Raw genomic sequence first — 13,066 nt, forward strand, 5'->3', positions numbered from 1 at the left:
CCGAAACTGCCTCAGCCCGGCGATCAGCTCGTCCTTCGTCTTCGGTTTGTGTGTCTGCAAAAGTAGAGTAAAACAAAAGAAAATTTGGTTTAGATGTGTGCAAAAGGAACGAAAAAAAGAAAAAAGGCAACTGTTATTGCTAGAATTATAATATCAAAATGCAATGCATTTAAGTAGTGTATATAGTTCGATTTGGATGTCCAAATAATGCAAACGTGTGCAGAAGAACGAAAGCACTGTTACCTGCATCACCAGTATTGTCATATCACATTTCTGTTGACACTCTAGATTAATTTACATACATGTAACATAAGAAAAGGAACGACTTAATAATTTCTCTATGTGCGGAAGAGGCGAGAGATTTACATATGTGGAGGCCAAAGATACCAGATTTTTTTCTTACTAACTCTTTACTAACCTTTCTTAGGAAGTGTTTCATCTCATGCCATACATGTTCTATGGGGTTCAGATCGGGGGACTTAGGAGGGGTTGGCCACCAGTTGATGCCGTTGGCTTCCATGAAGGCCTTAGTCTGTCTTCTCGTATGCTGAAATAAACAGTAATAGATACAAAAAAAAAATAAGTACATGTATAGTGATTTACCTGTAAATGTATACTGTAAGCATATTATGACATACAGCTGTATTTACACATAACTTTTAGATTTCCACTAGTGTATTTACATGTATTGATTTTATGATTTCATGACGACGAATAAAACAAATTGTGTATATAAAAAAAAAAAATCTGAATTTACGTTCAGATGATTTCGGAATTCAGATATTAGGTTCTTATGAAGAAATATTACAATGGAAGATACTGTATACTTGGCATTTATTGCATGTTTACTAACGCTCTAACTTACCTTGGGATCATTATCTTGCATGAAACGATGCCCCTCTGGATACTTTGATGCGATGAATGGGACCAAGCCGTCTTGAAGGAGAGACTGGTAGAACTCTTAGTCCATGATTCCATCTAAGATCATGAGCTCGGTGGTGCCACGTTTGGAAATCCCCGCCCAAACATGCACTTTGGTCGGGTGCTTCGGACGAGGCTTCAGCTTGCGGTCTGCAGCAACTCCAGTGTGAGGATCCACATGGCGAAAGCAAACTGTTGAGGAACAGCAAATTCACGAGCCGCATGGCCACATCCTTGTGGCAGGGAGCAAACGGTAGCATCTCCTGGAAGACAGTTTGCTTTATTAGCAGCGATTGCTTCCCCTGCTACAAGGACATGTTCCAGGGTGCTTGTAGTCGGAGTATTGTCCGGGATGGAGGCTGGATGGAGGTAGGAGTGGGAGGTGTTGTCAAGGATGGACGTCGGGCCAGGTTCTGGACTTGGTTCTTGCTTAGTAACTTACAATTCCTTTGAAAGGGTCATTCGTGTAGACGGTGACAATTTCGCCCCGCGAACCGTCCACACCGATCAGGTGGCATTTGTCCCCTATTTGTAGTGTGAGAGGGGTCGCAGCAGGCCACAGGTCCCTGTTTACTTGTCTTGAAAGAATCCTCTTCAAGGCAGCCTCCCTCATGTCGCTGGTGGGAACATCCGATATGATGTTTCTGTAATTCGTCCATCTAATGAAAGAGAAAGAGAGAGGAAAAAAATTAAACCACCAAACAATTGCGCATGTGTTTTACTTGACGGTCCGTGTTACACGTACCATATAGATGTAAAGCTCAAAATATTTTGCCGCTTTCAGGCCGGGGAGGGGGCTGTGAAGTGGGTCGCCTGAATTGGTTCGAATGTGTACAAGATCATATAAAAAAATAATAACTTAGCATCGTCAAGACATCTCAAGATCGCTATTTGATGAGAAATACATATATTCCTTCATGTAGACTGTTTTGAAAGCGTGATGTTAATGAATGGTTTGCGGGATGAGGAACTCGCCTGCATGTCGAGCTCGTCCAAGGGCTGGGGCGTCTTTTGACCGGCCTGCTTTCACTGCCTCAGTAAGTGCATCATCATCACCACTGTCCAGTTTGTATCAGTCTGACAAGGCGCTTCAACATCCCCGATGACACCAGTTGACTATTTGGAGTTTTGTTGCTCAGTGTAATGAGATTAATCTTGTATGAGCAGTTTCTAAACAATACTACGATATAACCAAAATGTCCCACCTTCTTTCTTACCTTGCATGTCCTTCTTGGGTTTCTGGCATGATGTTGTTCCCACAGTAGTAGGCCTCTTTCTAGATGCTGACTGCCTGATGTGGTGCCGGTGGCTGTGGCGCCGGTGGCTGTGGAGGTTCTGGACCCTGTTGAGGTGATGGTGGCCGCAGTGGGCCTCAGCGATGTGTTCATATCTGAACTCCCTTTCTTTGGGCTCTGTGGTAATTATCTGGGTGAAAGGCAAAGAAAATAATATAAGATGTAGCCCGGCTTAGTGCTATGTGTCGCTTCTTATCGTTTTGATCCAACATTAGTCTCGTTCATTCGACTGCTGCTGACCGCGGTTGTATCGCCTGTGTTGTAATGTTCAGCACGATTATATAATAAAAATCTGTGTGGTTAGTGGAATACGTTTTTGTCAAATCCCAAGTTTGTCACTGTGGGATATAAAGCAAATAATCATCTATTTCTCGCGCAATAGATGCAATCTAACATCGCCTCTGTAATCCTTGAGCTGTCTATCAACCCTCGTTGTGGGCTTGGCCTGATAGACACCTCCCGGATTACCATGAGCGATGTTGGCTATTGTACCATCGCCCTCGCGAGACCATGATTTCCTCAGTAACTTACAATTCCTTTGAAAGGGTCATTCGTGTAGACGGTGACAATTTCGCTCCGCGAACCATCCACACCGATGAGTTGGCATTTGTTCCCTATTTGCAAGGTGAAAGGGGTCGCAGCAGGCCACAGGTCTCTATTTACTTGTCTGGGGAGGAGCCTCTTCAATGCAGCCTCCCTCATGTCACTGGTGGGAACATCCGATATGATATTTCTGTAATTCGTCCATCTAATGAAAGAGAAAGAGAGAGAGAAAGAAAAATAAAACCACTAAACGATTGCGCATACAATGTGTTTTACTCGACGGTCGTGTTACGCGTACCATATAGATGTAAAGCTCAAAATGTTTTGCCGCTTTCAGGCCGGGGGGGCTGTGAAGTGGGTTGCCTGAAATTGGTTCGAATGTGTGCAAGATCACATAAAAAATAATAACTTAGCATTTTCAAGACATCTCAAGATCGCTATTTGATGAGAAGTATATTTCTTCATGTAGACTGTTTTGAAAGCATGATGTTAATAAATATTTGCGGGATGAGGTTCTCGCCTGCATGTCGAGCTCGTCCAAGGGCTTGGGCGTCTTTTGACCGGCCTGCTTTCACTGCCTCAGTAAATGCATCATCATTACCACTGTCCAGTTTGTATCAGTCTGACAAGGCACTTCGACATCTCCGATGACACCAGTTTCAAGACTACTGTATACGCCAATATTTTCGCGTACAGATATTTTCGCGAATCGCGGTATCAGTGGCATTTTCGCGTATTGTTAAATTCGCGATTGATACTAGTAGCGTTAGTAGTAGGGTCTACTGCCAAGCCCGAGAAACACGTTCAAACACTTGCCAACGTACTCGTAACATTTTTCCATTTGCATTGTGACTTCCCAAACATGACAATAGAAAAGACACAGTAGAAGATTTATAAAATGAAACAATTACGGGAACTTGCAATGAGACACTCACACACGGCATTCACAAGTACCTACCAAATGTTGCAACAAAATGTAGATGACAAATTTTCAGAGCTGCGCTAGCGCTAGCGAAAGTTTTACATGCATCCCTTGGCAGCCTCACCCAACCATGTCGAGCCGGTGTTCGTTCGCGTAGGCAAACGTAGCACGTAACTGCGACCAGCAGCCCCGTACGCATAGCGTATAATGAGGCCGCGGACTGTAGCATTCAGGATCATGACAGGGGAATATCGCGGACAAATATCAACTTGAAATCGAAAAACTTTTCAATTTGAAGACTTACTTGTAAAGGTGAAGTATTGAAAACAGGGTTCGTGCAACGTTTGGTCCTGCCAATAGTCCCTTTCTGTTCGAATTGATGACTTAATGTAACTCGGTCCAGAGGAACCTGGGAGAGCTACACTGAATTGACGGCCAGCGCATACTCACACAGAAATCTGTAAATTTGTGCGCATGTGATGTGTGCATATGCGCTGGCTGTCAATTCAGCGTGGCTCTCAAGCTCTCCCAGGTTCCTCTCGACCGAGTCACATTAAGTCATCAATTCGAACAGAAAGGGACTATTGGCAGAACCAAACGTTGCACGAACCCTGTTGTCAATACTTTAACTTTACTGGTAAGTCTTCAAATTGAAGAAATTTTTTGATATCAAGTTGATATTTGTACGCGATTCTACCCTGTCGTGATCCTAAATGCTACAGTCCGCAGCCCCACGGCCAAAGCGTACGTACTAGTAGGAGTGTGTGTACGTACTGGCCGGTGTAACAGCCGTGTTGGTCTGGCCAGCGTTGGATGCATTTTGTCATCGATTTGTACATAAGGTATGACGGGGTAATATTTTCACGTGTTTTTAATTTCGCGATCAGCCCGAAACTCGCGAAATTCGCGAAAATAACCGCGTATACAGTATTTGGAGTTTGTTGCTCAGTGTAATGAGGTTAATCTTGTATGAGCAGTTTCTAAGAATACTACGATATACCAAAATGTCCCACCTTCTTTCTTACGTTGCATGTCCTTTTGGGTTTCTGGCATGATGTTGTTCCCACAGTAGTAGGCCTCTTTCTAGATGCTGATGCCCGATGTGGCGCCACAGCCGGTGACTGTGGCCTTGGTTGCGGTGGAGGTTCTGGACCCTGTTGAGGTGATGGTGGCCGCAGTGGTGCCTCAGCGATGTGTTCGTATCTGAACTCCCTTTCTTTGTGCTTTGTGGTAATTATCTTGGCGAAAGGCAAAGAAAATAATGTAAGATGTTGCCCGGCTATGTGCTATGTGTCGCTTCTTATCGTTTTGATCCAACATTAGTCTCGTTCATTCGACTGCTGCTGACCGTGGTTGTATCGCCTGTGTTATATTCAGCACGATTAAATAATAAAAATCTGTGTGCTTAATGGAATACGTTTTGGTCAAATCCCAAGTTTGTCACTGTGGGATATAAAGCAAATAATCATCTATTTCTCGCGCAATAGATGCAATCTAACATCGCCTCTGTAATCCTTGAGCTGTCTATCAACATTCGTTGTCGGCTTGGACACCTCCCGGATTACCATGAGCGATGTTAGCTATAATTGTACCATCACCCTCGCAAGACCATGATTTCCTCAGTAACTTACTATTCCTTTGAAAGGGTCATTCGTGTAGACGGTGACAATTTCGCCCCGCAAACCGTCCACACCAATCAGTTGGCATTTGTCCCCTATTTGTAGTGTGAGAGGGGTCGCAGCAGGCCACAGGTCCCTGTTTACTTGTCTTGGTTGGAGCCTCTTCAAGGCAGCCTCCCTCATGTCGCTGGTGGGAACATCAGTTATAATGTTTCTGTAATTCGTCCATCTAATGAAAGAGAAAGAGAGAGACAGGCAGTCACCAAGTTGGCTGGGGGTCCAGGGAACCACCTAAGCCCCCAGCGGGGTTCAGGGGAAGCGCCCCGACGGGAGCTGAAAGGAAAATAGCATTCTGGAGGGCCATTAGTGGCTTAAAATGACACCAGAATTACACTCTCTACAGACTGTGAGACATACAAAAATACACAAGTTTAGAAGGAGAACTGCAGGCAAAAAATTCTACAATCTCCAATGACCCTGTCATGATGTGCCGTCTACATCCTATTCCTACTGCTTTAGATTTCTAAACACATGAACTAGTCTACAGTACTTTTTGATGTCATAATATGAACATAGGGGTATTTTCAAACTGCAAAATGGAACATAAATCTCAATGATATATAATTACACAATCCAGACTTATATCCAGAATATTTACTACAAAAAATCAACATGAAATTGACATTTGTTTTTGTCCGCGCAGCGCTATACTTCTTGGCAATTTTTTAGTCGGGGAAACATGTTAAAAAAGTACAAATTTGAGATATTTGGGCAAAAGTCAAATTAAGACTTAGTCTATTTTTAAATGACAACACCAAACTTACTTTTTTAAAGCACAAGTATAGTTTTGGTATGATTGAAAAAAAGTTTTCATCAATCTGTTGAAAATGACAGAAGTATCACTACAGATACCTGACCAGGAAAAAAATCATGCACACATAAATTACTGTAAATGGCAAATTTATCATCTTAAATGAACAACCACTAGAGGGAGCCGTGTACACAATGCTGTGGTAAAAATCTTAGGGGACCCCCGAGATTTAACATTTTTGCTGATGTTCCTAAAACTTGATAGATTTTTAGAAAATAATTTACAGGGCTGTTCTAGCTCATATAAAGCTCTATAATTAAACCAGTAATGGAGTTGATTAATTTTTCTTATAAATTACCAAAACTATACTTTGGCTTTAAACTATGATATATAAAAACAATATGAACAAAGGGAGATAACAAGATAGATGAAATGAGACTTGTGACGTCTTATTATAATAAAGTTATAAATCAATATAATCATTATAGTTCAAAAAACTGCAAATGTTTACCCAAGTTATTAAATGTAACACATGTTTTAAATTGTATAGCATTTTGCACAACCATTTGCAAATCTTCAGTTTCTGAATCCGAGGACTCATCATCACGGCCAAGATCCAGACCTAGAATGCCAAGAGTGGACTTCACCTCCTGATATTCAGCTTCTTGATCTGCTTCATCATGCCCACTATACGAATCATCGCAAACGGCCTGTAGCACAACGCTGTGCCAACCTTTTCTGTTGTAATAGTCGGAAGGAAATTCAGGATGGGCGATTGTCAGGATGTGCGTCCCATCGATGGCACCCCCATAGGGAACCGGTGTTTTTGTCAAAACCATCGACGACTTCACGCAGACGCTCGTTTTTTTGAAACGCCATCGCGTATGAACCGAGTTCATTGACGATAACGCTACACATTTCGTGAGTGATTTCACATGCAGAAGATTCACTGACTCCAAAAATATGTCCGATTGTGCGAAACTCGGCATTAGTAGCAAGCCGCCACAACGTTATAGCTAGCCGTTTCTCAATGGAATGCGTTCTTCAATTTTTGCGTCTCTTTTTTCTATCGCCAGAGTTGGCCGCAGTTGAAAATGTCGGTTGATTCATCTATAAGCACGGCAAAGACAGATGATGATTTTATTGCATGGAGACGCTCCTCCTTGATTGTCTGACCTGCGAGTTGGGATGGAAAATATTAAGCACTAAAAATGCTCTGTTTTTTGTTTTGTTTTGTTTTTTGCTCTCTTTTTTTTTGGGGGGGGGGGGGGGTGAACTTGTTTTGGGGCAGGAAAGCTGCCAAGAAATCTTATCTAGAGAAATAAAAAGCAACAACGGCAAAAGCTCTCACTCTACAAGAATAAGAATAAAGAAATGCATAAAAGAAGACATTTGAGCTGAATTAAATTTCATGTAACATGAACATAAAAAACTAAGCATAAAATAAAATTCTACAATATAAAATTTGTTTTTGTCAATGTGGCCTACAAAGCAAGTATGATTACATAACTGAGTATTGATTAATAAGGCCTATGATCTATTTTATTTTAAAGAGATATTTGGAATGTACTACTTTAATATTTTATAATTTTTTTTAATATAAGATATTGGTGTGGGTTTTTTTTTTTTTTGCATTACCCTTTTATATTTCCTGGTCTATGAGGATGAATTTCAATAAATTAATATGTATTTTGTTATTTCAACTTTAAATAATTTCTGGTAAGTGTAACTGTACCTACCGACACACCATACCATTTCCTTCATGGTACGCTCAGATGTATAGTTGGTTACATTGTCTATATTCAGGGCTTTGAAGTAGAGCTACATCCCAAGTCCTTCACCAATGACAGCAGACTCTTGTACTTCGTGGTGTAAGCTACATCCTGCTTCAGCAGCCAATGCATACAGTGCATGGCACCAAGGAAAACTGTTTCTTGAACTGTAATTTTCTTTGGCAAAGGCTGCTTTTATCCCACCAGATTTCTTGGCAGCCTCCCTCTCTCCCTCCAGACCGATGGCAACGAGGTGACTGGCTGTGTTCCCGCAGACGATCTTCACGATAGGATGTACATGGAATTTGGGTCCAGGATTTGACTGCCTTTGAATGCTGGCCATATCTAATGCACAGCTTGCAGTTCATCCCTTTTGAAATAAGATTAATTTATAATGAAACAGGCTGAAGTCTGGTTCAACACACTGCACTGTTAAGCTTTTCATTATGCTGTAATTTCCATATTTTTACCAGATAGATTAGCAGAAAGAGGAAATGATTACAGGCTAAATATTTTGCATTTGATGTTGGAGGGAATTCTTTAAAAAAAGGCAGAAAGCACTAAAGAGGTTGAAAATCCCGAAATTGTGAAAAGAATAATCATTCATAAATCATTGCTTTCTATGCATATTGACTGCCTTTTAGAATTTTAAACACATTCCTGACAGCCGAATAGACATTTAATGTAGAATCATTTCATTTATTCAAAATAAGCCACTCTTTTCCCCCCAAAAAAAGTTTAGGTGTCCCTTGAATGAGTGCCATTTTGGGATAATAGGGTTGGTTGGTCGGAAAGGGTTTTCCTATTTTATTATTATTTCTGTAAAATTTCATGTGGAAAATGAGGCTTAGAAGGCAAAGAAAAGCCAAGAAACCTTATAAAATGACTTTTCAGGTTAAGTTTCACATGTGGTGCCCAAAATATTGATTTACTGTGATTTTTTTTTTTTTTATGTGTATGAAAATAAGAAAAAATTTCTGGTTGGGCCACTTTAAAAGTGTTGGTCGGAGGATGACCAAATTTTTGTTTATTTTTTTTTTTTTGGGGGGGGGGCAGTGGAGGGGGAGCAGGGGCCTAATGAGAAAATGAAAAATGAAATTCCTGTCTCCTATTTGTGGAGTAAAGTGATTTGATTTGCTGTAAAATTCATGCTCTGAATGGGTTAACTCAGTGATGTTTACAAGGGCAGACCCAGGATTTATCAACAACAAAAAAAAGAGGGGGGGGGAGTAGGATTAGCACAGAATTTCACACATCTCCATCAGATAGATCTCCTTTAAAAATCGACAACCTTATAAAATAAAAAGATAAAAAAGGGAGGTCAGGACAACGGGACACCCCTGGATCTGCCCTTTGTTTACAGGTACATGTGGGAGGGGGGTGCCGGGCATCCAGATAATCTCTAGGTCAGAGTCAACTAATTCACGAAGACTTGACATCATCACTTTTGGTCACTGGCACAGACTTTCACACATCTCTATCTATTCAGATCTCCCTTTAGAAATTGCCAACATGAGAAATTTATTCCCAGTCTGAATATATTATGGTTTCAAACTCAAAAATAGCTTCGCCTAAAATCAAAAAGACATTTGGCGCATTTGCGCTCTTTCGTACAAACATTCATGCATGCTGCAATGTCCATACATCAGTCAGCCACGTGGAACTTGATGACTGGACTGTGCCCGACAATTCGCACGCCAGCGAGCCCGGTGCGGCCGGCGTGCCACAGAGCTGCATGCGCTGGAAAGCAGTAGCACAAAAGGGCACTCGCGTATGATATCTTCATAAGATATGAACTCTTAATGACAAGTTTGCCAACATCAAAATCCAATATTTTTATGCCAACACATCAGCAATAGCATGTTGTTTAGGTTCAGTTTATTACAATAAAATCTACAAAATCAAGTTGGTTCTAAACATTTTGTGCTTTAAGTTCACTTACCAATGCCTTCTTGGTAGTCAACCCACTTGTATTTTTCTGACCAAGCATCCCGGAATCCACTCATCCAGCGATGCTGGCGACAAAGTCGTTTTGGGTTCGATGTCGACGGCGTTTCCTCAGCGGCTTCATCGCCTGCTGTAGCAGCTTCTGCTTCGTTAGCATCACATACTTTTGAGAAGAAATTCAATATCGACAGGGATCGAGACAACATTTTTTTATTCATCAAATGAGTGGGCGACGCAGGTGCACTGCGGATCCACAGACGGAACTCATTGCGATCGATCCAGAGAAGGTGGCCGTGATCGCAATGAGAATTCAACGTGGTTCATGCAAAGAGATAATGCGTTCTTGCAGGTTTCCGACATGATCATGCAAGTAAAGGTTTTATTTTAAGTCGATGCTTGATTGCGCAATGCCGCATGGTCTTGATTTGATGCTGTTTTGTCTGTGCGTGAAAATATGTCAATTTTCATATCCGGGCGCGTCAAGTTTTTGTCCAGGAGGGGAAATTTTGTCCGGGCGCTAAACTGGTTTTTCAAATTTTACCCCGGGCGGAGCCCCCGGGTAAAACCGCTAGTGGAGAACCCTGGTCTTTGTGGATCCTTGTGTGTGCATAAACTGCTCTTGAATGTCCTGAAATTCTTGGGAGATCTCTTTCACCAGGCCAATCCACCACTTCCTGTCATACACACATGCAAGAAATTGTCCACATTAAAACACTGTCTCATCATGAATCACTGATGAATCCTCTGGACAGACACTGCTAACTGTTGTGAGGACAGACTCATCATCTGTTGATACTCGTTTGACTCTAAGTGTCCGATGGTCTACAGGCACAAACTGATGATGGTCTCGTGAACCCTGAACAGTTTTGCTGTTCTTAAAACATGCTTGAAGTGAGATGCCTACATCAGCAATGGATGAGCTAGACAGGAAGAAAAATGTAATTCCTTCTGTATGTGTTGATCACAAAACTTGAACATATCCTCTGGAGTTAAGGATTTGATCACCATGTGGGTGTTGCAGGCTAGCATGGGAGGTTACTCTTTTGACTGTTTTCCCTGATTCCATCACAGACATTTTTCCCATGTGACGTTGCAAAAAATGTCCATACTGCACTCACTGAAAAATCTGTTGCATGGTGACACAGATTAGTGAAGTTCTTGTGATTCTAATATTGGCTTGCTGCTCTATCACTAAAGTATGATTATGCGATCACCATCATTTTCTCTAATGGCATCATACTTTGCTCTTTCTCCCAGTCCACAATACAGTTTTGCCTAGACACGGGACTTCAGACCTCATAACTTTCTCCAGCTGAAAGAACCACTGTTTTTTATTGCATGCAAGCAATGCCAGGAAAAAGTCCATTAATTTGATACCAAGCACATAGGGGTAGACTTAAGATATGGACCTCAAATCTTCATTTTACGTAAGTTGTAAAATGCTTTTTTTGACGCATTACGTGGGTTTTGGGGGACTTTTTGGGAATTAATCTTTAATAATTAACAGTAAATGAGAAGAAATTAGTTATTGTCTTACCACATGTGATTACTGATGTCTTAGCATGCTGCATGTGAATTTTTAAAGTCAGTTGGTGCATTCTTTTAGAAGTTACAATTTTTTAAAGTGAGAAAGTCATGATTGCATACCCTGATTGTGCTTATCACCATAATAGATCTTGGCCTTTCCAAGATTGATGCTCATTTTCGTATATGCTTTATCTATCAGTCCATGTTTGACGCCAATGAATTGACCTTCGTGCACTTCTTGCAGTTTCGTCAGGTCTTCCATGTTGATCATGTCATTGAAATAAATTTCATACACTTCCGAAGTGTTTTCTATGAGCACATAGCCATGCACAAACTCTCGGGCAGATTTCCTTTTCTTGACAAATTTTTCAACTACCAAGCAATTCACGGTTCTGGCTTTAGTGCTACTTCCTTGACCTGATGTCGCCATCTTCGAATCTTCACAATAGACCTTATGCATATTATAAATGACGTCGCTACCATATCGGCCGGCTCTGTGTTTACCTCTATGCGTCACCGCCACACGGCGGGCCCTGACGGTATTCTGATTACTGATTCTTCATAAACTTTCTCTGAACGTTTATCAGATGTATACGTAAACAAAATACAAACTATAAGCTATATGCTACAGGGCTACACTCTAATTTGTATGTTTCTTGTACGTAAAACCAGCAGGATGTTTGATTTCATTTTATCTCAGACAATCTACATTGTACATCATGCCTATCTTCAAGTGTATACAGTTGAAGATCTGTCCTTCTAGTTAGCTTCCTGGATTGACGACGCAAAATGATACCGCTCTCTGTTATCCATAACAGGTGCCGGCAACTTTCGCACAATTTGGTTTTTTTTTCAATCCTACCATACTTGTCTGTGACATCCTTGGCAACAAAAAGAGTTCCTCTTTCATCGCTCTTGTGAAAGTGTATATGACATGATATTCCCCATCTTGAATATCAATCACCTGTGCCACATACTTCAGTGACTTCTGACGTGCTCCTTCATACTGGACCAAGATGCAGTCTCCAATCTTGACAGTATCCTCCTCAGACGGCAGCGAATTAGCGACAGGTATCAGCTCATCTACATCTGCAATGAAGGCATGTGTTTCGTAATGATCACTGTCAGCATATGTGGAATATTTCACCACGTGCTTTTTGACTGGAATGACAATGTGCATGGCATGTGTACCAGGAAGGGTTATGGTGTCTTTCCATCGCTCTGAGAGAATTTGTTGTTCAGCCATAATCTCCTCTGATGGTACATAGATGATGTTAATACCATGTACCCTATTCGCCGCTTCTACTGCAAATGACTGTGCATTATTGACAAATGCCTCAACCCTCGTAGCATTCCAAACCAGCCGTTTGACATTTCCACCAATGCCGTCAACAGCACCTTTACCATGTGATGTGGCGAAGAAGTTCCAACTGACTTTCATACCATAATCTTCTTCGAAGTAAGTAATGTTATGAGATAGAAACCGCTGCTTAAACTGTGATGCAGCTCTGTCGGAAAAGAAAGACACACTTTCAACATCACGGTATCTTAGCTGTCTTTATGTCTTTGATAATTTTGCCCAAGAAATTTATTGCAACTTCAAATAAAAACCATTCACATGTGGGGGGTTTTCAGCAGTCATAATTGTTCAACCATGTCCAATGTCTGCGTGGCTCCTAGTATTTCGTTCGGTCACCAACCTGTCGAAT

Source organism: Diadema antillarum, unplaced genomic scaffold (genome assembly GCF_040938485.1).
Source record: "Diadema antillarum isolate AM-2024a unplaced genomic scaffold, OU_Dant_1.0 scf00000177, whole genome shotgun sequence".
Classification (NCBI taxonomy): Eukaryota; Metazoa; Echinodermata; class Echinoidea; order Diadematoida; family Diadematidae; genus Diadema; species Diadema antillarum.